The 26,831-nt window shown below is 35.9% G+C and overlaps 1 pseudogene; it reads right to left on the bottom strand.

Annotated features, from left to right (window-relative positions):
• Positions 1-17,375: 17,375 nt before the first annotated feature.
• Positions 17,376-18,929, bottom strand: LOC145095112 (pectinesterase pseudogene; annotated as a pseudogene).
• Positions 18,930-26,831: the final 7,902 nt, after the last annotated feature.

The raw sequence follows: 26,831 nt of genomic DNA, 5'->3' as shown, positions 1-26,831 counted from the left end.
TAATGAAAAACGGGCTTAAAACGGAGTCGTGGTCGAAAACCGGGTGAAAAGGGCGAGGCTGCGAAGTTGCTCGGATAGGGGCTGAAGGTTCGGTCCCTTCTGTCATGGACCGAAGGTGGGTAGGAGAGAAATGGCCCGAAGCCGAGTAGAAGCGAAATAGCCCGATGGCGGACTGGGTCGAAAGGAAGGTTCGGGTTCGGTCCTCAGCAGTTCGGTTCCAAGAGGTTTGGGGACCGAGAGGCTTCACCCGTTAAGGGAAGTTTTCGGTTCCTTAAGGCTATTTTACTAATAATTTCCCCGTTTTAAGTGGTTTTTGATCTGGTTAAGGGTCGGGATGCCCCAAGTGATTATAAAAAGTTAAAAGAGGTTTTGAGAGAGATTTAGGAGAGATTTGAGAGAGATTTAGGAGAGATTAAGATTGATAAAGAGAGATTGAAAGAGACTTTGTTTGTGACCTTTTTGAGTGTTTAGCTTCGTAACTCAGGGTTCGTAAAACCCGTTAAGCCATGTTTAGGAGTATTACACACCCCCGAAGCGTATGCAAATAACGTTTTATCATTTTGTTACCTCACTTATCCCGTTTAGGGTTTAAGAATTTCAATCATACAAACTTTCCAAGTGATAAATTCTTATTAAAATAGCGAGTTTTACCATAGCTAACATATTGTAAACCCTAATATACAAGGGTTAACGGAGTTGAGCGGTTTGACTTGTTGACTTTAGTTGACTCTGACTTGACCGGAAATTGATGGTTGTCACAGTTGTGGTTTTGGATAGGAAGACTAAGGCTCTTCGTAACAAGGAGGTGAAGCTAGTGAAGATGCAATGGCAACACTAAAAACGCTCCTAATGGACATGGGAGCCGGAGGGATGAGATACGGGAGCATTACCCGTATCTGTTTACATCTGCGGTCTTCAAGGATGAAGTCTAGTCTAAGTGGGGGAGAGTTGTAACACTCCAAATCAGGTAAATACCCTTCACACCCTTGAAATAACAACTTATAACATAATGGTCCCTTAGTACGTTGGGCGTACTTAAGGATGGATGATCACAGAGGGTGGTCGCGTACGCTGGGCGTACCAAGAGTTACGCGGGGCGTACGCGACAGAAGAGCAAAACCCTAATCCTCGGACTTGAAACCTATTTAAATATCCTTAAGCCTCTTGAACCAAACCCTAATCAGTCTCCATAGCCTCATTTCACCCTTTTACCCAAATTTCCTTGTGAGAGTGTTGTTGAGCTTAAAAAGTGTACTTGTGGCCATTATAGAGAATATTGAAGAATAAGAAGTTAGTAAGCAAGCTTGGTGTGGCATTGAGCTTCAAGATCCTGCATCTAGTTCATCTTCAAGAGCTTCTAGAGGTATAAAGTCTTGATCTTGCCATCTTATTCATTAGATTGAGCTAGGGTTTGCTATATTGTCCTCATTTGGGTTCATAAGTCACCTCTTGGGAGTTTGAGCAACTCCAGAGCTTTGGAATTGTAGATCTGAGGTCCCTTAGTTCATTCATACCATTAAAATGTAGTCTTGATGGGTGTTTTGACCTCATGCATGATTTAAGACCCTTGGAAAGGTCTTAATGGTTTGTAAAGGGTTGTGAGGAGCATACGGAACATGCAAAGGCATAAAGTTGCCAACTTTATGCCTTAAGACATCTTAATGGACTCAAATCTAAAGTTAGACGTTAAAATCCCAAGCATTAAGAGCTTAATGGTCGTTTGTGCATGTCTGACTTGTACGCCGCACATAGTAGCATGTACGCAACGCATATTGCTTAAGGAACTAGTACGTTGAGCATACCTGGAGTGGTACGCAAGGCATACGCACTCATATGGGTTTTGAGCCTGCAAGCAATTGGGCCTTATTCAACATTGGGTTTGGACTCCTTTTTTTAGTTTTGGGTTGATTTTGGTGTTTTGGGGCCATAGTTGTTTTGGTTAGGCCTTATTAGGCCATAAGGCCCATTAATAGTTTTGGCATGGACTTTGAGCCCATTAGCAAAGGAAAGACTCTTGGGCCGTTATGAAAGGACTTAGGCTTTGGTAATTGGGTACTTTAATTAGATTGCATTTAATCCTATTTTTGGGTTAATGGTATCATTGTTCAGTATGGGTGATTTCAGACTATTAGGCAAGCAACTTTCTTGTTCATCACACTAAGGTGAGTCTCCTCACCATAACAATGGGTCAAAGGCACCAATGCCAAACCATTATGTGTTATGTGGAATGTTAGTTGATTATGTGATATGTGATATGCTAGTTGTCCTTATGATAAACGCATGGAAGACCCCGGGGGATTCCCGTGGCAGTGGACTAAGACCATGCGGGGGTTCCCATGGCATTCGATGTAAGACCTTGGAGGGTTTCCATGATATCCTAGTATGTTTGTATGTTTAGCTTGTATGACATTTCTATGGTTAGCTAAGACCATGTGGGGGTTCCCATGGCAGGTAGTTAAGACCATGTGGGGGTTCCCATGGCAGTGGGTTAAGACCACGTAGGGGTTCCAGTAGCACCCGGTGTAATACCTTGGAGGGTTTCCATGGCATCTTTATATGTTTGTATGAATGGATTATGTAGCTTATATGGATGATATGGTTTATGTGATTATATGGATTGTGTGGGGTATGTCATGGGGAACTTACTAAGCGTTACCTTACAGTTTGTTGGTTGTTTCAGGTACTTCAGGATCGGAGGGCAAGAGCTCGACATGATGGCGCGACATGCACTCTCTGGCGTGTTTATTTGGGACACTCTGATGATATGAATAAATTATCTGATGTTATGGATTTTGAAAACAAATGTGATTGGAATTTTATATTTTATGGAAATGATTTCGTTACTTAAAAATGAAAATTTTTATTGGACATTTGGGATGTTACAAGGATGTTCGACACAGGTTACCCCCTGGTAAGTTGGGCGTACCATTAGTACCCTGGGCGTACTAGAGCCAAGGGAAAACCCTAAATTTTAGGGTTTTCACCCTATTTAAACACCTTATGTCCCAAGGCTCTCTCATTATCAACCTCCATTACCCCTTTAAGTACTATCTCAAAACCCTAACCCATTTCTAGAGAGAGTTGGCCCTTGTGTGTATTTGGGTGTGTGCATGGTATATCTTGAAGAATAAGAAGCTTTGTGAAGGAGCATTAATCAAGTAGGAGCTAGTAGATATGGTGTTTACTCATCTTCCTCAGCTTCCTAGAGACATAAAGTCTTGACCTTGGTTATTTTATGCTTAGATTTAGAACTAGTTGATATGTTCTTTTTGATGTTTCTGAGGTTCCTAGTCCATAAAGTTTGCATCTTGATGGTTTTAGATCAACCATGCATTAGTTAATGATTATTTGTTGGAAGCTGAATGATATATGTAATGTTTGAGTCTCCTTGATCCATGTAAAGGCATCAAGTTAGTGACTTTATCATTTAAGACATCCCCCACGAGCCAGATTTGCAAAATAGATGCTTGGACTTAATGCATCAAGTGCATAACGGTGTTTTGGTTATCTGGGTTGTACGTTGGGCGTATGTAAGCGTACGCTAAGAATATGTTCTAGAGTCCTCGATTTCCTTTGGCGAAAGTTAGTATGAGGGGCGTATTGGTAGTACGCTTAGCGTACACACCGGTAACCCTTTTTGGGTTTTAGGACGTTTGGGCCATTATTGGGCCTTATGCCTTTTTAGGCCATTGTTAGGATTTAGGTGAGGAGCCGTGGTAGTAGCTGTCTGGGAGTGCGATTTTTCTATGTTCAGTTTGAGGTGAGTCTCTTCACTATACTTGTGGGCCGAAAGCATCAATGCTGGCCCACTGGATCTTGCTTGTAGGATGATAATGGTCTTTGTGACACTTGTTGATATGTAGGTGTATGCTTGTTGTCCTTGTGACTCTTGCATGTTTATGTATGTTTATATATATTATTGTGGGCGGGACCCGTATGCAATTTGGGCGGGGACCGTTATGCTATGGGCGGGGCCTGTTTGTATGTATGGTATAGGGTATTTTGAGGAAACTCACTAAAGTTTTCAAGTACTTCCTGTTCGAAAGGGAAGGGTGGTTTGAGCGTAGCGCATCCACCCATGTTTTTCTGTACATTTCTGATTTTGGGAATTGTTCTCTGATAAATAATTCACTATGGCATACTTTTGAGTGGTTGATATGTGATTTCATGGTATTTTGATTGAATTAAAAGTGAAATTTTTACTTAGATTTTTGGGATGTTAGAAGTTGCTATCAGAGCCTTGGTTTGAGGGATTTAGGCATACTATAGAGTGTGTCTGAACTCAAACTGAGGATTTGGTAAGTTTTTCATAAAAAAACGTCTTTCTAAAAGGTTTTCTAATAAAAGAAAGGGGTGTGGTTCATGCAATCTACCGAGCTCAAGTAAGTCTTCATAAAATACGCATACATGTTATATGTTTTATGTTGTGATATGAGAATCGCATGCTAGATTGGGGCTAAGGATTTGGTTAGGATTACATGATAGAATGCTACAAGAGATACCTATATGTGCCTATTGTATGACCCTGTAGATCTTCATACTAGTATTAGATCATTTATCTGATAGGATGGCCTGTTTAGTTTATGCTCTGACTCGGATTACTCAATGCTTGAATGTTGCTTGCTTTGTGCTTTTAGGAGATTTGATTAATATAAGCTAACTAGTAAGTGAATGTGTTTGATTACATATTGTAGGGGATAGATATTTTTAAAAGGTTAGGTTTAACTCTGTTTCGCAATTCTTGTTTGTGTCCAACCGTTGTAGTGTGATACCTTTCAGTCGAAGAATTATCTAGTATCGATGATATATAATTGCATTTGTGAGGTAGTTAGATGGTATTGGAGGGAGTTTCTTCTGTAGCTGATATCGGAGAGTGGTGTGACGGTAATCCTAGGCTATGTCTTAGCGTGTATGGCGCTCTATCATATGAGACAAGTAAGGAATAGTAAGGAAGTGACTTGGAGGATATGGGAAAGTCCTTGAGGAAGGTATAGATAGCGTGGAAGGTAGTATTGGGCCTGTACTACTGAAAGCACAATATCTATACCTAAGATAAGGAAGGCCTTGATGAATTCAAGAACTTTGGGAGTGTGAACCTCTTCGTGCCTGTACTAATTGTTTATGTATTATCTTTCAGCATAGTGGTGACATGCGGAAGAGAAGGAGGTTCATGATATGGATCAGGTTCGGGCGCATATACCACGCCAATTTATGAGGGACTACACGAGTTCATCGCGTTTGAGATTATGAGAGGCGTCCTTGAGGCAAACCCAATGATGTTCAGATCGATCAAGGAGAGTATCATCAAGTTAATGGAGGAGCGTTTCCAATTCTTTCAAGCCGAGTTGGCTTTCGGTCAATACGGATCTCGCACTCTCTCCTTTAAGGATTTCAAGGGATGTGGGGCACCAGATTTTGGTGGGGTGAAGGATCCCATTGCAGCTAGATGGAAGATAACAAATATGGAGAGTGCCTAGATGACTAGCTTCTACCTCAAGGGGTCGAATTTAAGGTTTGCTACGGTCTGTCTGAAGGAGCGAGCCTGAGATTGATGCCATGAACTGGACGAATTTTATGACTCGGTTCAAAGTGGAGTTTGCACCGGCTATTGAGGTGCAACAATTGGTGAGGGAGTTCCTGGATATATGATAGACGAATGAGACTATGGCGGAGATCACCGCCAAGTTTAGAGAGAGAGATTTATTGGTACCCCAATATGTTGTAGATGAGGAGATGAGGAATATTAGATACCACGACATGCTAAGATCATATATAAGGGAGTTTGTTAGCTTTTTAGCCTATCCGACATTGCAAGACATGATATCTAGGGCCTAAGAGTGGGATATTGATATAGAGCACACTGAGAAATAGAAAGTTGAGCAGATGCAGACGACTGGGTTTCAGAAAAAGAAACCCAAGGTTAACGAGTCGGGATTGAGGGGCCAGCAAGGTCGGAGCCACTGTGGAAAGTACGACAGGATGCATGATGAGGTTTGCAGGGCCGATTGTTTGGGATGTTTCAAGTACGAAAAGATAGGGCCCATGGGGAGGGATTGCCCTGCCACCATCACCACCCATGTTTCAGGTCTGATCGGTTTTCATTACAATCAGAGGGGCCATAAGAAAGCTGACTACCCGAGAACTACAATAGGAGCGGTTTCAACACCCCCTCCAATGACATTGAGGATCACTGATGGTCAGGAGGGCAAGAAGGCGGCCTTTGTAGTGAAGAGTAGGGTTTTTTCGCTGACAGCCGAGGAGGCACGTGCGACTCCTTCCGTGATTACGGGTATGTTTTCTATTCATTCACGCGCTTTCATTATTATTTATGCTTATTTTTTATATTACGATGTATAGGAACGTTCTTAGTGAACAGATTGCCAACTCTGGTTCATTTTAATTTGGGCACTACCTGATCATTTGTATCTCTTGTGCTAAGAAAGAGGTTTCTTGATGCTTATGGGTAGTTGGATTATCTGTTGTAGGTGGAAATAACCGTTGATCGTTTAGTGAGTGTATCGAGAGTTCATCGAGGTAGTACTCTTGAGCTTTTCAAAGACAGGTATATGATCGAATTGGTTCTTATTCCTTTGCGCGAGAGCAAAGTCATTGTGGGGATGGACTGGTTGAGCCCTAATGGGGGTGATGATTGACTGCGGGCACCAGTTAGTACGGGTTCGAACCCTAAGTGGGGGAGAACTTTTTATCCATGGCGAGGGTTCCTAACATGGACCGACTTTCTGTTCAGCTGTGAGGGCTCGAAGATATTTACAACAGGGTTGTTCCGGGTTTGTGGCTTATGTATTGGATACCATAGAGAAAAAGAAGAAGTCGATTGATGATGTACCAGTTGTTCGGGAGTATGCATATGTGTTTCCAGAGAACTTACCCGCAGTGCCTCCGGAGAGGCAGGTGGAGTTTCATATTGATCTAGTTTGGGTGTAGCTCCGATAGCAGGGCACCCTATTGGTTAGTACCATCGGAGATGTAGGAGTTGTCTACACAGCTACAGGATCTGCTAGAAAAAGGATTTATCAGATAGAGTAGTTCACCTTGGGGAGCACTGGAATTTGTTTGTGAAGAGAAAAGATAGATCCCACATGATGTGCATTGATTATCGGGAGCTAAACAAGTTAATGGTGAAGAACCGTTATCTGCTTCCAAGGATTGATGATTTTTTCGACCAACTTCAGGGTGTGTCTTAGTTCTCTAAGATTCATTTACGTTCAGACTATCACCAGATGAGGGTTCGAGAAAAGGGTGTTCAGAAGACGGCCTTCAAAACTCGTTATGGTAATTACAAGTTTGTGGTGATGCCATTCGAGCTCACCAATGCACCAACAATATTCATGGATTTCATGAACCAGGTTTGCGGACTGATGCTGGATTGGGTAGTCATTGTGTTTATTCATGATATCTAATCTAGGACCAAGGAGCAACATGAGGATCATCTGCGAGAGATTCTGGAGACTCTGAGGAGGGAGAGGTTGTATGCCAAGTTCTCCAAGTGTGAGTTCTGGTTGTGCGAGGTGCCGTTTCTTGGACACCTTGTCGACCAAAGGGTTATTTTGGCCGATCCATCGAAGATCGAGGCTATGATGTAGTGGGAGATTCCGAGGTCTCCATCTAAGATTCGGAGTTTCCTTGGGTTGGTTGGGTATTACTAGAAGTTTATCGAGATTTTTTCCAGGATCGCAGTCCCGTTGACTAGGTTGACGAAGAAGTCTTTTATGTTCCCAGAATAGTAAAAGACATTTGCGACTTTGAGGTAGAAGTTATGCGAGGCTCCGATCTTGACCCTGCCAGAGGGTGTGGATGATTTCGTGGTACATTGTGATGCATCGATTTCAGGATTGGGTGTAGTTTTGATGCAGAGGGGCCGTATGATAGCTTATACCTCGAGGCAACCAAAGCCTCATGAGGCGAATTATCCCACTCATGACTTGGAGCTGGGGCGGTGGTGTTTTCCTCAAGATTTTTCAACATTATTTGTATGGGGTTTGTTGTATCATTTACACAGACCACAAGAGTTTCAGGTATCTGATAGATCAACCGAATCTGAATATGAGGCATAATAGGTGGCTTGATGTGGTGAAGGATTATTACTATGAGATCCTTTATCACCCGAGGAAGGCCAATGTGGTGGCCGATGCTCTCAGTCGCAAGACGGATATCGCCCTGATCAGGGACATGTGTATGAGGATGACCGTGATTACCCCACTCTTAGAGCAGATTGAAGAGGCTCAAGTCAAGGCTATGAAGGAGGAGCACCGGAAGAGTGAGCGCATAGTGGGCTAGGTGGATTCTTTTGAATATGATATATGGGGACCGTTGACCTTTCATCGAAGAGTCTGGGTTCCATACTACAAGGGTGTACGGAAGATCTTGATGGAAGAAGCACACAAGTCGATATTTTCTATTCATCCAGGTGCAACAAAAATGTACAGAGATCTCCGACTCGATTATTGGTGGCCCTGCATGAAGCAGGGTGTGGCTTGGTATTTGGAGAGGTGCTTGACTTATAGGAAAGTCAAGGACGAGCACCAACGACCTCACGGAAAAATGTAGCCATTGGTTATTCCCGTTTGGAAATGGGATGAGATCACGATGGACTTCATCACGAAGTTGCCTCGAACAATGCAGGGAGTGGATTCGATTTAGGTCATCATGGACCGATTGACCAAGAGCGCTCATTTTATTTCCATTTAGGAGAGTATCTTTGCGAATAAGGTGACATACATCGACATCTGGGAGGTTAAGGCATGGCATGAGGTGCCGATTTTAGTTGTTTCAGATAGGGATGTTCGGTTTACCTACAGGTTCTAGAAGAGATTTCATGAGGAGTTGGGTACTCGCTTACATTTCATCACGGCTTTCTAGTTGCAGATGGATGGTCAAAGTGAGCGGTTTATTTAGACTTTGGATGACATGCTTCGTGCATGTGTACCGGATTTTGGGGTGAGTTGGGATATGTAACTTCCTTTGGTGGAGTGTTCGTATAAAAATATATACCATGCTAGTATCGATCGTCTCCTTTTTGAGATGCTATACGAGAGGAAGTGCGGGACCTCGATTTGTTGGGGGGAGGACGGGCACTTCCTATTGTAAAGCCGACATAAAAGTTATTATGATAGACGACAGTCAGATTTAGAGTTTCAGGTCAGACATGGTACTCTTAAAGGTGTCACCTTGGAAAAGTGTCATCCGGTTCAGGAAGCGGGAGGTTGCAGACAGCGCAGAGCCGCCAAAAAAGTTATGGTAATAGTCGACGGCCAAATTTAGAATTTTAGGTTGGGAACATGGTATTCTTAATAGTGTCACCTTGGAAAGGTGTAATCCGGTTCAGGAAGCGGGGCAAGTTGGCCCCAGAAGCATCGGTCCCTTCAAGGTTATTGCCCGGGTGGGTAGGGTTGCATATCGTTTGGAGCTATAGGAGCTCAGTCAGATTCACAACACTTTTCATGTCTCTCAGATACAGAAATGTCTGGTTGATGACTCTGCCGTGGTTTTTTTGAGGACATTTAGGTGGATGAACACCTGAATTACATAGAGAGACTGGTTGCGATCCTAGACAAAAAAAGCGAAGACTTTGCAAAACAAGGTTGGGTCTAGTGAAGGTTCTTAATGATGTTTTGGCTATTTGGGTCATACGTCGGCGTACTTAAGGGTACGTTGAGCGTACGTACCTAAGCCCTCAATTTCATTTGGTGAAAGTTAGTACGCGGGGGGTACTAGTGGTACGCTTAGCGTACTCACCAGTAACCCTTTTTTGGGTTTTAGGACGTTCAGTCCATCATTGGGCCTTATGCCTTTTGGGGCCATTATTAGGATTTAGGTCTCTTGGGCATCAATGGGTCTTAGGTCTTTTGGGCTTGGGCCATGTGTTGAGAGGCCCACTAAGGAAAGGGTAAAATGGTATTTTTACCCCTTAGCATGTTGGATGGTAGTTTAGACCTTCTACGGGTATTACCCAAAGTACTTACTAGGGTTAATTGGAATGCTCAGTGTCAGAAGTCATGGTAGTAGAAGTCCGAGAGTGCGATTTTTCTATCTTCATTTTGAGGTGAGTCTCTTTACTATGTTTGTGGGCCGAAGGCACCAATGCCGACCCACTGGATCATGCTTGTAGGATGATAATGGTTATTGTGACACTTGCTAATATGTATGTGTATGCTTGTTGTCTTTATGACTCTTTCATTTGCATGTATGTTTATATACATATATAATTGTGGGCGGCGCCCGTATGCGATTTGGGCGGGGCCTATTATCCTGTGGGCCTGACCCATATGTAATTTGGGCGGGGCCCGTTTGTATGTATGGTATGAGGTATTTTAAGGGAACTCACTAAGCTATGTGATTACAGTTATGTTTATGTTTTCAGGTATTTCCGGTTTGAAAGGGAAGGTCCCGATTTGATCGCAGCGCATCCACCCATGTTTTTCCGCACATTTCTGATTTTTAGAATTGTAATCTGATAACTAATTCACTATGACATACTTTTGAGTGGTTGATATGTTTTTTGATGGTATTTGGATTGAATTTAAAATGAATTTCTTACTTAGATTTTTTGGATGTTATAGAGTCTATATTTCTAGAAGTCATACATGATATAGGTTTTTGATTTTGGGCACAATAGTGATGGTTACTCTTAATTGGGTTTTAGGAAGTTCTGTACAGATCAACTAGTGTGGCAGAAGAAGCAGCAGGGAATGATTTCAAGGACAAAATATAATTTAAGTGGGGAGAGTTATAACACTCGTTTTCTAATATTGATTGATCTGGGGTGTTAAGGAGTCAAAAGTTTGATTTTTGGAAAAAATCAAGTGTCAACATGTGGAGATTGCTGTTCTGTATAGATCAACTAGTGTGGCAGAAGAAGCAGCAGGGAATGATTTCAAGGACAAAATATAATTTAAGTGGGGAGAGTTATAACACTCGTTTTCTAATATTGATTGATCTGGGGTGTTAAGGAGTCAAAAGTTTGATTTTTGGAAAAAATCAAGTGTCAACATGTGGAGATTGCTGTTCAGCTGTGATTAGATAGGGTCAATCACAACAAGTTGCATCTGGTTGAATATCTCCAAGAAAATTGGCCCCGGATGTGAAATGGAGTATTCAGATGTGATAGTGAGTGTTTGCATGAAAAAGGGAGCATCCAGATGTGATTGGATGTGAATGAGGTGTTTGGATGTGAAAGGGAGTATCTGGATGTGATTGGATGCGAATGACAGTGTTTGGATGCGAAATGGAGTATCCAGATGAGATTAAATGCAAATGGTAGTATTTGGATGCAAAAGGGAGTATTTGAATGCGATTGGATGTGAGTGAGAGTGTTTGGATACGAAAGGGAGTATCTGAATGTGATTAGATGTGAATGGGAGTGTTTGGATGCAAAAGGGGGTATCCGGATATGAACGAGAGTGATCGGATGCAAAGGGAGTATCCAGATGCGAATAAGGGAGCAGATGTGCATGAGGGTACTCATTGTGATGGTTGTACCGATGCAAAAACATGATGGCTATTCTGAAAAGAGAGAGTACGCAGGGTGTACACTAGTGTACACATGACGTAATTCATTAAAGATGGCGGGGCTTCATTAAGTACGTTGGGCATACATAAGGAGCATGACGGGCCCACTCATGTTGATTCCAAAACCCAAAATTTTAGGGTTAAGACCCTATTTAAACACCTTAAGTCCCTTGAGGCCTCTTCATACTCAGCCTCCACCTTCCCCAAACTAGTAATTTTGAAACCCTTGCTTCTTTGTGAAGATCTTGAGCATTCTGAGTGAGTTTTTGGGTGTTTTGTAAAGAAGGAATCCATTAAAGAAGCATTGGTGAGTTTGGAGCTTGAAGATCCAGAACTTCCATCCCTTTTACAAGCCTCATAAGGTATAAAGCTTGAATCTTTATGGTCCTATAGCTTAGATCTAGTCTAGCCTTGATATTTGCATGCTTTTTGTCCCATGATTGGTTCTTGTGAGTAAAAGCTACTCCAGAGCTCAAGTTTGTTACTTTATGGTGTTTCTGAGGATCTTGGGTGATTAAATTGGAGTCTTTGTTTCTATTTCCCACTCATGCAAGAGTTTGAGGTTATTCAAATGTTTTATGGAACTAGGGTTTTGTTTTGGGCTCAACCTAGTCATGCAAAGTCATCAACTCAAAAACTTCCTGAATCTATACGTCCCTTAGAGTCATATCTATGAGTTGGACATGAGGTCTTGAGGTATTAAGAAATCAATAAGTCGATTTGGCATCGACTAGATTATGTATGGTGTAACCCTCTGGTACGCAGTGCGTAACGGGTTTCGACCCGTTTCCTATTAGGTGATCGATTAGCATGCAGGGTGTAAAGGTGGAGTACGTATGGTGTACTACCACATGTGTACTTGGGCTATTTTTGGGCTTTGGGCCAAGATGGGTGGGTTTATCCTTGGAAGGGTAAAGTGGTCTTTTACCCTTAATGGAAAAGAATAAGAAATGGACCTTGATGATGAGCTATCACTTTATTTATTGATTAGGATTGGTTTTGATATGTTCAGTATAATGAGTTTTCATAGCAACAACGTGTGTGTAAGATTTGGCTATTTTCAGGTTTGAGGTGAGTCTCCTCATTGTACTTGTGGGTCGGAGGCACCAATACCATCCCACTGGATTATTTTATGTAGAAAGACCAGGTGGTGGCGCATGGCAATTGTATGAAAGAATTGGATATGGTTCCCAACACATTGTATGCACGACCAAGGTTTGGACCTTGACAATTATATGTAGTATGCTAGTTGTCTTTGTGATACTTGCATGGGAGATCAGGAGGTGACTCTTGGCACTTGTATGTAAGACGTTTTTTGTCCCCTGACTTGGCAAGGAAAGACCATGATACGACTCATGACATAATGGCAATTCTAAGACTATGGATGTCACATATCAATCTCTATTTTATGTATGGTATGTGGTATTTTGGGGAACTCACTAAGCTTTGTGCTTATAGTTTCATGTTTATGGTTTCAGGTACTTCCGATATGAAAAGGAAAAGGTACGACGTGACTGCACATCATCCCCCAATGTTTTTCTGCATTGGCATTTTATAATTTTTACTTGATGTAAATGATATAATCACTTTGATTGGTATCTGAACAACTAATTTTTATGGTTTATTGTTTTTAAAATGAAAAATTTTCAATGAATTTTTGGGACGTTGCATTACCTTTTTGAGTAAATTTCCATTTGATGTTTTACATAATGGGGTCTTACAATTTTTGAGAAACTTTAGAGTTTGTGAACATTATTTCTTTTATGTGATTGGTGTATTAGCTTTAGGATTGTGGAAATTTTAGTATTAGATACATGTTTATTGGCCCTTATGATGAATAGCTTGTAAATGTAACATTCATCTTTCTTTTTATCTTGTGAAATTTACAATCTTCAACTAACCTTACCATGTTGCAAATTGGGCTAAATGCAAGAAATGGTGATGTAATTTTATTTCCTTGTATACTATAGCTTACTACTTTCAGTTCCTTCTATTACAACTTTGCACTTTAAATTCATTTCTTATTAAGGTATTTCACTTTGAAAATTTTATCCATTTACAACATTGTAATTTCATTTTTTTTTCTTTTTAGGACTTTATACTTTGAAAAATCTATCCGATTATATCATTTTACTTGTAATTTTTTTTTCTGATTTTTCTGATTAGGATTTAGGACGTTATGCTATGAAAATCTGATATTTATAGAATTGTACTTTCACTTTTTTTCTTATTAGGATATTCTACTTGAAAAATCTAACCAATTATAATATTGCACTTCCAATTTGTTTTCTTATTAGGACATTATACTGTAAAAAATATGCACAATTATAGAAATGAAAGTTGCTTTGTACTTGGATGGCCTTGATTGGGTGGATTTTTAAAACTACAATGTTATAATAATTACCAGAAGAAATGGAAATATAATACTATTATAACCAAATTGATGAAAGTACATTGCTATTTCCTTCACTTAATCTTTGCACATCTTTGTTGAATTCATTCATCATATTGAACTTTGTGCATATGAATTTAGTTTCCTCCATTAAGATTATTTTGATATAGTAAATATATCTAAGGTCTGTTATGCCGAATGATAGGGTTTTGATGTGAAACTGATTGATGTTAACCGTACATGTAAAGTTACAAAGGTAATAAGACATTTAAAATTTTATTTTTTATACATTAAATGAAAGATTTTTAAATTTTTGATTCTTTTCTTTTGTATAGGGAGGTTAGTTGATCAAAGTATACCATAATGCTTGCTTGTAGGAACTATAATGGTGTCATTGGTTTTGCAAAGGCAAAAGGCCCAACTATTCCTACTGCGTGTCAGAAGGTATTATAACTTAACTTTAATTATAGTTTAAATATTTTTATTTTCTACCACTTGTCTATATTGCTATAACATGAAGTCATGAATCACATGCTGTTTTTTTGTTTTACAACAGGCTCACGAGAAATGCTTTCAGAATCTCTATTATATGGACCCATATGAAGATCATACAATTACACATGTCGTTCATACTTCTTAGGCTAAGAGGAGTGGGGGTTGCCACTGGACTCGCTAACCTCACTAGCAATGTTGAAACACCACCCCTGTCAGCTCGCTAGATGACTCACTAATTCCAAGTCGTTAACCCCTTGACGAGCGGAGAGAGAAAGAAATCGTGCATCTCATTGGTTCTCAATTGTTTTCATGGACATATGTATGTTTTTTTTTAATCAACAAGCCATTTCTCATTCCAAAACTTCATTTCCAAATAAATGATTCCTACCCTCACTAGAATTTTGCTTACAAATATAGTCTCATACTCAAAATTTTGATTTCAATTAAATTGTTTTAACCCTTATTTGATAATTCCGTACAAATTTTGTCCCAAGCATCGAACATTGATTTAAAAGAACCAAAAGGACCCGACACTTAAATATTATACTTATTTTCATGTAATTGATTTATATTATATTAATTGTTTGTGGTTTAAAAAAATAAATTTTGATTAATATTTGTGCATAAAATATGTTTGTGTATTAAAATAAAGAAATTTAATTAAATTAGATAAAAGAAAAAAATGGGGTGCAGCTACGGAGAATGGTAACATTTTTAGCAATTTGGTACATCAGATTTTTTAGTGTCATCTTATTTTTTCTCATTTAGCATCTATCTAATCGTAGCCTTGTAAGAAAACAAAGGTTTACGTCTATTATTTATTTATTTATTTATACTTTTTGAGATATAAAATAAATAATTGAGACTGGTTTAGGTGTATCTTTGGCATGGGCCCACTCAAGGTGTCATTAAGGCAGCGAGAACCGGTCAAACCATCTTGAATCTAGCTAGTTTAAAGAATGTGAAGTCTAATACAAATTAATTCATATCTATACTCATGCCGTCTGAATAAAATCTGATGAATTTTTTGTTATTGCTATTTTATGTTGTTGGATCAAGAAATCCACATAACACGGTGAAAGCTCTTTTCAAGGGTTTGAATGGGAACCGGTAAGTAAAATAAACTTAATATATAGGCAGGACAACTCTGTGTCCACTCAATCATTACTCTTGATCTTTAGTATGTTCGAAAGAAGTGAATGCCCTCTTTGTCCTAAAAAAAAACTATATTCATGAATTTGAATACAAGATATTTTGCAGCTTTCTTTTAAAACTTTTTTTTTTTTTTGAAATGTTTTCGGTTAGAAACTCCGAAAGATGTTCAAGAGAAGTTTGGGCGGGTTGTGGAAGTCATATTTGCTTTGATGATTGGAATTTGTTATGGGTGATGTGGATAGACCTTGGTCATGAAAGGCCGCAAAAAAACATTGGCAAAATGAATAATTACATCGTCTTTTGCTTCATGTTAATGTTCATTAACCCCAGAGTTTTGGATTTTGATTTTAGTTACTGGTGTGATGTGCATGCACATCAAGACCAATAGTTAGTGTTAGTAACTGCATTACGTACAAAATTTTTCCATTTAGCATCATAAGTTTTGACTGAAATTTATACTAAAAGGACAATTTTTAGCATGTATATATGCATATACCAATACCTGATACCACGTTAAACATTGGGAAAATGACTCTTGAGGGTAATTAACTTTTGTGTTTGTACTCATTTGGTCCCTTTTCTTTTTTTTGTATTCAATATACCATCGAACTTGTTGTTGGTGTTTATCATAGCCCTTTTGACCGGCTTTTGACCTGTGATAGCCGGTCAAAGGGCTATGGCGAACACAAACAACAAGTTCGATGGTATATTGAGTACAAAAAAAAGGAAAGGGACCAAATGAGAACAAACGCAACAGTTGGTTACCCTCCTGATTCATTTTCCCTTTACTCATTTACAACAAATCCCACATTATCTCCTACTGATATTAATGACTTTATGAGATTTATTCTTGCTTCTCTTCAAAAGAGAACTCACGAAAGGACATTATTCATGCATGTACAACTTTGTAATGCACTCGAATATTTATTAGGGGAATCTTGACTAAGTAGGCGCATTTCATGACTACATTTACATTTGCAATCAAAAGATTTATCGTATCATGGATTCTAGACAAGCCTACAAACGAGTGGAATCACAAGTGCTGTGATTTTTGAGTTTACTTAGCTTTAAGATCGAACTCATGGGATAAGATACAACATCAATATGTATAATATCATGCTGCTTTTGTAGACACATCACCATAATATTGTACATATTGATGTTGTATCTTATCCCATGAGTTCGATCTTAAAACTAAGTAAACTAAAAAATCATAGCACTTGTGATTCCACTCGTTTGTAGACTTGTCTAGAATCCATGATACGATAAATTATTTGATTGGAAATGTAAATGTAGTCATGAAATGCGCCTGCTTAGTCAAGATTCTCCTAATAAATATTCAAGTGCATTACAAAGTTGTACATGCATGAATAATGTCCTTTCGTAGGTTATGTTTTGAAGAGAAGCAAGAATGAATCTCATAAAGTCATTAATATTAGTAGGAGATGATGTGGGATTTGTTGTATATGAGTAAACGGAAAATGAATCAGGAGGGTAACCAACTGTTGCGTTTGTTCTCATTTGGTCCCTTTCCTTTTTTTTGTACTCAATATACCATCGAACTTGTTGTTTGTGTTCGTCATAACCCTTTGACCGGCTATCACAGGTCAAAAGCCGGTCAAAAAGGCTATGGTAAACACCAACAACAAGTTCGATGGTATATTGAATACAAAAAAAAAAGAAAAAGGACCAAATGAGTACAAACGCAAAAGTTAATTACCTTTTCCCTTAAACATTTGACTGGAAATTATTATTTTTGTTCATTAAATTTTGTTCATTATTTTGTTTTTGTTACCACTACCAGTAGTCTACCAAGCAACATTTATTTGTTTCTAAAAAACATTTAAATACCGGAATAAAAAGGAATTCCCGTCTGGGGAATCCATGAATCTCCGGCCAAAAAGCTCCCAACAGAAAACTGTTCCGCCTCTTGATCGCTGGTCAAGACATGGAACCCCGGCCACTTCACCCTACCGGTGGTGTTTGCTCCCTCCCCTAAGTTCATATACTCCGCGTAATACAATTTATCAAACGCAGAGCTTCCCCGATATGGCAGCCACCCTTGGGGATCAATCAAGCTATCAAGATAACACTTCACAAATACAACCCTCGAGTAGTCCCTCCATGGCCGACCTAGAAAGTTCCTGACCCATCCATTTGCTAGGGTTGACTCAGCTGCGGCGGTGACTCGCGACTTGTGAATAACAAACCCCGTTACCGAACTCGAATCAGTTCTTCCTTGAGCTGTTATCGTGTTTTGTTGGCCAGGCAATGGTTTTCGGAAATAGATGTTGCACTCTTGGAGGACGGCAGTAGCGTCACCGAAGATGAAGTCGACGGTTCCATAGATGTCACATTCGCGATAAAATTGACGCTGTTGGAGGAGGCAGAGGGTGTCTTGGTAGCCTTTGAAGCTACATCGGAAGAAAGCTGAGAGATCTGAAGCGGAGAGTAGCGCCACCGCTTGTAGTTTCTCCGGACCGGCGGTGTTCTCGAATGTAATTCCAGCCGCAACAAAGCCGGAACCCCAAATCTCTACACATTTCTGTTTTTGAATTAAATACTAGGATAGATAAACTCATAAACCAATAATAACTGCAATTTATTTATTTTTTAATAAAATATGTAACAACATTCACAAGATATTTTTATTCTTTTCCAAATTATAATAACGCATGTATATAATTTTTCTTACCTATAATAAATATGTTTTTTTTTGTTACCAAGTACATGGCTGAAATAAAGTATATTTTGTAGCAAATCTGTAAATGTAAGTAAGTTGCTAAAAATATTGATAAAAAGTGAAGTATATTACCAAATAATGTAAATTGAGTAATGAAAAAAAAATATAAGAGAATAAAATATTACGGAAGGTTGCGGTGTTATAAGTTTTATATCCATCGTTGACATTTTTATTATTGGTTATAACAGTTGTATCAATGCCTTCTCTAATAAGTGTCAAATTGGACATTGTTGAATTGACGATGACACTTTCCACGTAAACACCAGATTTTACGAATATAACAAATCTATTTGTTCTAGTTCTTCGATTTTTAGATGCTTCGATGGCTTTGGAGACTATTGAAAAATCACCAGAGCCATCTTAAGCCACCACCAAGTCTACTTTTGTTACTTTTCCTCCTCCGTCGACTGATTGGACGAGTCTATGATCACTCATCATCGACAAGTTATGAGTTGGACTCATTGACGCCTTGATTTGAGATTCATGAGACTCAAATCTAGGAACAATGATTGAATTGCATAATCCGGAAAGAGGGGAATTGTCACAAAAGATACGTGCACGAGAAATCGATCTTAAAAGTACAAGTGTTGCAATGATGTAAGAAACATAATACATGCTTTTGGAATTTAGGAAAATTATGAAGTTTGAATTTGGGTTTTTCCTATTAATATGAACTTGAAGCTTTTATGCCCATTAAATTCATGCGTTATGGACCTATGGTGTAAGTTTTAAGAGCAACAACAATGGTCATGACCTTAGGGTATAAATATTTTTTTTAAACGTTTTAATTGTTCAAGGATTTCGAAAGGAATAAAAACGTAATCTAATATTATAAATTAATTTGTACGGATAATAATCTTTCGGCGGGTTACTTAATAGTTTGAAAAGATTCACTATAACAAATAGGCATCAATATTCAAATTTTATTTGAGAATCAAGATTGTCATATAGCCAAATGTTGACATCCTTTACACTTTTTTAAAATAAAAAAAATGATTACCCCATATTGCGGGGTGTTTGGAATTACTTTTTAAGGTTAAAAGTCTTTTTTGTAAAATGACTTTTTGATTACTGATTTTTTCCAAAAGAAAATTTTTAAAATGTGTTTGTATTTGGTTTTAGGGTAAAAGCCATCTTTTCAATTAAAAAGTTACAAAAAGACAGAATTTGTGACTTTTGAAAACCTAATTTTTCCTTCTACCCAAGGGGCTTCTAGCCCAATGGTACCAGGTGTTGTACTCCCTCTTAGAGGTTGAGGGTTCAAGTCTCATTAGAGACATAGGTGGAATTAGGAGTAGTTTAGGAGTAGAATTGATTTGTCGTTTTAAAAAAAAAAGATCTTTTTCATTAACCAAACATCTTTTGGCAACTTTTTTGACTTTTTTGAAAAGTTAAAAGTCAAAAATTATTTTAAAAGCAATGTCAAACACTCTCTGCATATTAACATGGATGACTATTTTTTAGTATGTTTGTCAAATGAGTTTAGGACGTGTTTAAAAAAACCAACTTGTTACTGGAAGATATAGATTATATTCATTGTATAAATGTTTATCAAAAGCAACCGAAATTTTTTAAAATATATAAAATTATATAAAAAGGTTGTTAATATATATATATATATATATATATATATATATATATATATGTGTGTGTGTGTGTGTGTGTGTGCGCGCGCGCGCGCGTGCGTTTAAGCCAATTATGTAAATTAATTAAAACAATCCAATATTTTTTTTAAATGCTATATAAAATAACTTTTAAATTTAGAGTTTTTTGTTTAGAGTAAAAGTTAAATAACAGTACTCTCAAAGTTTGGAGTAGAAGTAGAAGATGATGTATCCTTGAGAAATTGTATTTCCCTTATGTTGTTATGTCTTTATGGAAAGGCCACAAGAAAAGCCTTGTGGTATTGTATAGAGAGAAAGAGCGAATGGTATTGTATTATGTATAGAGAGAAAGAGCGAATGGTATTTTATAGAGAGAAAGAGAGAATCGTTCTCTTTAATCTTATGTCAAGTTATTAGCAAGCAATGGGAAATAAACTAACAATTGTGTATATATGATTGTTGCTTTCATCAAGTAACAACTTTTATAAGTAGAGGGTATAAACTAAAACTATATCATAACATAAGATTAATCACAAAAATGGTCCTAAGACCATGTATAATTGAAATATTCAAACTTTCTTCCAATTGGCCAAGTGACAATTATGATGAGTATTCATAAATTGGGCCAAGAAGATAATGCCCATCAATTTTCCTATTATCGTCGTAACAAAAAGATATAATCATTAGTGTCATTATCCAACATGAGACCCATAATCATTCTCAATGTAAAACACTTACAAACTTTATACAACATTGAGTTGTTTCATATGGATTTGTCTATAAATTAATAAGGGCATGCATACATTAGTATACACAAAGTGACAAAGATATATAAGAAAACTTATAATTACATTAACAGTCCATACGAGTTGTATCCTATCATATAAGGCCACTCTAGTAAAACCATCTTCACTACAAGCTCTTGTTAAAATTTAGGCGGTAGACCTTTTGTCATTAGATCCGCAATCATATCATGAGTGCTAATTTATTCGATACAAAAATTATTTTCATCTGCTCGATCTCGTACAAACAAGAACTTTGTATGAAGATATAATCATTCCCTACTCAAACTATTTTTATTTGAAAAGCTAATTACAAGTAACAATAAATTTTCAACCGATATGATGTTGACAACTTCAAGACACTCTTCAATCATTGTTGAGGTAGTCGTTTGTTGTGTCTTACGACTCCTCCACAAGATAGACATGTCTGCTGACATAAAGATGTACCTTGAAGTTGACTTTTTGTCGTCTTTTGCATTTTGCAAAGTCGGAATCAGAAAAGCCAATCACTTCTAAGTAGTTTGTTCTTTTATAAGTTATTTTTAGTCTTTTGTTCGTTAAAGATATTGCAACACTTTCTTTGCCTCTTTCCAATGATCCACGACTAGATTGATATCGAACTAGCATTCTAGCAATATAAATGATATCAAGACGAGTATAACTATAGCATACTAGAGGCTTCTAAATAAAAAAGTATATGGTATCAAACTTTTTTTTCTTTTTTACCTCTATTTTTGGGCACTAAAAAGAATTGAAAATGTCTCTTTTAAACTACACGAGAAACCGAAGAAGTGCATTGTAGTTATAATGTCAAAGAACACGTTAAGATAAACCTTTTAAGATAATCCTAATGTCTCAATGACTTATTTGCCGAGGCTTGGGCCTCTTTCCAAAAAATGTCTCAACGGCCCAATATTGGTGTATTCGATGTCGAACACATAAGAAGTTTCCTCGAGATCTTTCATGTCAGAAATGACGTGAAAGAAATTGTTGTTTTCAGGCATTAAAAAGAACCGAAAACAACTCCTTTAACACCATGTTAAATTGAGGGAGAGCATTGTTCCAAGTTATAACGTGCAACAAAACATTCATGATCAAACTTCTGAGACAATCTTAATGTCTCAATGGCCCGATCTCGGTGTATTTAGATGTCGCTCACATAAGAAGCTTCTTCGAGATCTTTCATGGTGTGACATTTTGGGCTAAAATTTGAGGTGTTACAGAACCCACAAACTTATTAAAAATTATTTATCTAAGTCAATAAACATTTTTAACTTTAATATAGTCAACCACAAAAAACAGTTTGTTAATAATATAAACCACAATAAAGAAACCACCACTTTAAATAAAAAATGTAGAATTTCAAATATACCCTTAATAAACTACAAAATATCATATATGTGTCCAACCCAATCTTTAAATATTATATATATCCTTAATAAACTTTTTAAATATCATGTTTGCCCAAAGTCTTATTTTTAACATTTTTATAATTATTTGTTATAATTTTTAATCCTTCCTAATAAATACAAATAATTTTGTCACTTATCATCCTCTTATACATTATGTCACGTGTCATTTTGTTGTAAATTTAAGTTAAATAATATACATTTGTCATTTTATGGTTTTTTTTTTTCTATTTTATTAAATTTCATATAATACTTAAATTTAATAAATGTATATCTAATTCATTAACACAACTTTCCTAATAATTTTAAAACTTTTTAAATTGAATCCAATTATTTTAGTTGTTTTTTATTTAAATTGTTAATTTAAATTTAAAAGATTAATAAACACTTCTAAATTGTTAGATATTGATGTTTATACTAATTCTATGCGTTTGATTTCACTTTCATAATTCACCTATTGGAATATGCATAAATTAAACATTGTGAGGCAAATATATTGTTATTGTTATTGGAGGTCATGTTGTTAGTTTTATTTTCACCGTGGTTTTGTTCAAAGCAGATGTATTATAGAGGTGACAAAAATTGACACAACACGAAACCCGATACGAAATAAACGGGTTTGGGTAAGATATTTCAACCCGTTTAAATAAATTGGTTGACACGACATGACATGAAAATTAAATGGGTAATGTTAGGGTTGAAAATTTCAACTTGAATATGACTCGAAAATGACCGGTTTATTTATTTGCATGTTTTTTGAATTATTTAAATAATCTAGAAAGATACAAAACCAAAACCGTAAGCAAAAGAAAACTTTCGAATTGAATTGTTTTGTAATGTTGAAATGACTTAGTTGTCTAGATCAAGACTTCATTTCAGTTTTTCCATTCTCTCCCAAACTACCCATTCTCTTTCACCACTTTCACATCCTGACGACCTTGTCATCCGCCTCCACAACTCCCACTCTTTTAGTTTTGTCATCTGAACTTGCTATAACTTCATCTATACTGTCTCCAAACTATTAGTTTTTCCTTTCCTCCTACCCAACTCCTACTCTTTCAACATGCTCAATCTTTTAACCTCACATGACACGACATATTTCAAGGTATAACCCTAACCCGAAACCCGACACGAAAATAAACAGGTTGACACGACACGACGCGTTAATTGAATGGGTCGAGTTAGGATCGTGCACTTTCAACCCGTTTAGTGTTTCGACACGACACGAACCCGATACGACACGACACGATTGCCACCTCTAGGGTATTATGGGATTCTTGATTTTCTTATCATATAAACTTTAAAAGTATAATAAATTGTTATTAAAATGTGAAAAAATAAGATTTTGACAAATATGATATTTTAAAAGCTTATTAACAATATGTATGATATTTAGATATTTGACGAACAAATATAATATGTTTTTCTGTATTAAGAATATATATGAAATTCTCCCCGTAAGCAATCCAAACACCCATAATTAACTAAATTTAATAAGTAAAATGATATTTTATAGTATTTCACTAGATACGTAGGTTTGGCAACTTTTACAATACATTAGCAATAATTTTTGGTATATTACAATACATACAGCTATAAGTATTTTGATTACATTTTTTTATCATCGTTTAATCATAAGTATAATATATTTCCTAAAATGTGGAAGAGTAAATCTATGATACTACCAAAAGTCCATAATTACATACATTTAATACATATTTAATAACATAACTATAAAAGATTGTTAACATATTTAATAAATGTCATATTATATATATATATATATATATATATATATATATATATATATATATAGGTTCAGGTTCATTTGAGACCATTCTAATTTTGTGAGACCGTGATACCAAATCTAAAAATAATTTTAAAATGCAAAATAAATGGAAAAATCCAAAAATTCTTTTTTAAATTATTATTTTATGAACTTGAATTAACTAAAAAAATAAAAATAAAATAAAATAAATCCCTTTTTTTAAAAAAAATACGTGAAATATTCTAATAGAATATTATGTTGTACATATTCTAAAAAAGAATTTTAAAATTCAAAATAAATCGAAAAATCTAAAAATTCTTTTTTTAAATATTATTTTCGAAACTTGAATTAACTAAAAAAAATCCCATTTTTTTAAAAAAATACGTGAAATATTCTAATAGAATATTACATTGTATATATTCTAAAATATAATTTTAAAATGCAAAATAAATGGAAAAATCCAAAAATTCTTTTTTAAATATTATTTTCGGAAGTTGAATTAATTAAAAAAAATAAAAAAAATGCGTCTCATGATTTCACAAAATTAGGCCGTCTCACATGAACCGAACCCTATATATATATATATATATATATATATATATATATATATATATATATATATATATATATACACACACACACACACATACACATAAAAGTTCAATGTAGAACCATAATTATTGGTTCTCCAAAGAACCAATTTATTTTTCAAGTTCTAAAACTTATTCGTTATCGAAAAAAAACTAAAAATATCTAAAGTCATAACTTAACATTGTGAATATTAAATATATTTTTCGGATTCACCGTGTGAATTTAGATTCACATTGAGAATTTTCAATGTGAATTTGACGAAAAAAAAAATTATCGAATTTGATATCATTGGAAAAAAGGATAAAACATTATGAATTTCTGTATTTTTAGTTTTTTTTTATAAAAAATAAGTTTTAAAAGTAGAAAAAAAGTTTGGTTTCTTGGTTAATTATAGTTATCTATTGAACCTCACCTCCCCCCTCCCCCCCATCTCTCTCTCTCTCTCTCTCTCTCTCTCTCCCTATATATATATATATATATATATATATATATATATATATATATATATATATATATATATATTATTTTACCTTTTAAGAAGGGTTAGAATTAATAAACATCATTTATACATTAAATGCTAATTATTATAATATAATTATTTGAGTCAAATGATTTTTTAATATTTATCTACTAAATCAAAGTAATATAATAACAGATTTCATAATAAACTAATGCAATCGTGCGTATAAGATATATATATATATATATATATATATATATATATATATATATATATATATATATATATATATATATATATATATATATATATATATATAAAGAATAGTTCTTTTGCCATGTGTCATCATTTTAAGCTTTGTAATTAATATTATGCCACTTGTCAATCTATTGATTCTCCTTTTAAATTTCAAAATTCAAAATTTAAATTTCTCATTTTAATTACATTAAATAATAACATTTGAATAAAAAATAAAATAAAATTTATAGAAATTATAATAAAATAAAATTTACACAAATTATAAGATGATATAATTTTATATATTTATGTGAATCAACGGTTCTAATTTTATATATAATTTAAAAAGTATATCTTAAATAATAAGTTATTTAAAATAATTAATTAATAGTTTTGAATTTTTACTTACAAAGTTTAATTAATTTTGTAACCGTGGTTCCCACTGGTTATAAACTAGTATATATATATATATATATATATATATATATATATATATATATATATATATATATATATATATATATATATATATATATATACACAGAGAGAGAGAGGTAGGTTCCGTTGAGATTAAAAATAAAATAGAGATCTCGAGATTCAACCTCAGCCACGTGTTTCACATCTGCCGCTCTAACCCTTGGACGTACCAGCGCGGCAGGTTTGGTGTAATCATAAATGATTACACAGTGCCACCCGTTCCTTTCTCCACCGCCACCATCCCCATCACCATAACCGCCACCGCCACCACCACTACCACCACCTCTAACACCAGTCGACCCCACCATTGTCACCTCCATTACTTATACCACCACCACCTCTGTCACCACCACCTCTTCTGCGACTAACTGTAATAATCATTTATGATTACTCAATCTGTGAACAGACATATATGTATAATCATTTATGATTATGCATAAACGTATAAACATGTATGATTATACCTCTCTACCATATAATTATTTATGATTAGGCATACGTCGTTGCTGCTGGTACGCTGGAGCGTTAGAGCGGTAAATGTGAAATATGTGGCTGAGGTTTAATCTCAAGATCTCTATTTTTTTTTTAATCTCAAGTGAACCGTCCCCTATATATATATATATATATATATATATATATATATATATATATATATATATATATATATATATATATATATATATATAGTCCGCTTTGAATAAAAACAAAATATTACTCTAAGGCCGGATGGAATGGAAGCGGGAAAGGAGAGACGGAAGCTTCCCCCTCATTGAAACATCATCCCTTGGGTGAGGGAAGCAACTCGCGGGAAAGAGGTGGGAGGAGGGGGTGCCGCACTCTCTCTCCTCGTTCTGTAGGGCAGTTTTTTTTTATTATTTATTTTATCTTTTTTAGTATTTATAAAATTATATACATATTAAAAAAATATAAAAAATATATCAAAATTCATGGTTTTTAATTCCCTATAAAATGAGTGTAATATATGTATGAAATGTATTTAAAAAAATAAAAAAAAATTAGTGAGGTAAGTTTCCTACCCATTCCTTAGATTTTAAGTGAGGAAAAGGAAAGTGAGGGAAAATGTGATGTGACCCACAAAAAGTGAGGGAAACATCCCTCCCGTACCCTCCAGTCTAATACAAGTATACAATGTCAATATCTCATTTTTCCAATAAAATATTCTGCACAA

Source organism: Lactuca serriola, chromosome 3 (genome assembly GCF_051521515.1).
Source record: "Lactuca serriola cultivar US96UC23 chromosome 3, Lser_US96UC23_V15, whole genome shotgun sequence".
Lineage (NCBI taxonomy): Eukaryota > Viridiplantae > Streptophyta > Magnoliopsida > Asterales > Asteraceae > Lactuca > Lactuca serriola.
This window is presented reverse-complemented; position numbering and strand designations above follow the sequence as displayed.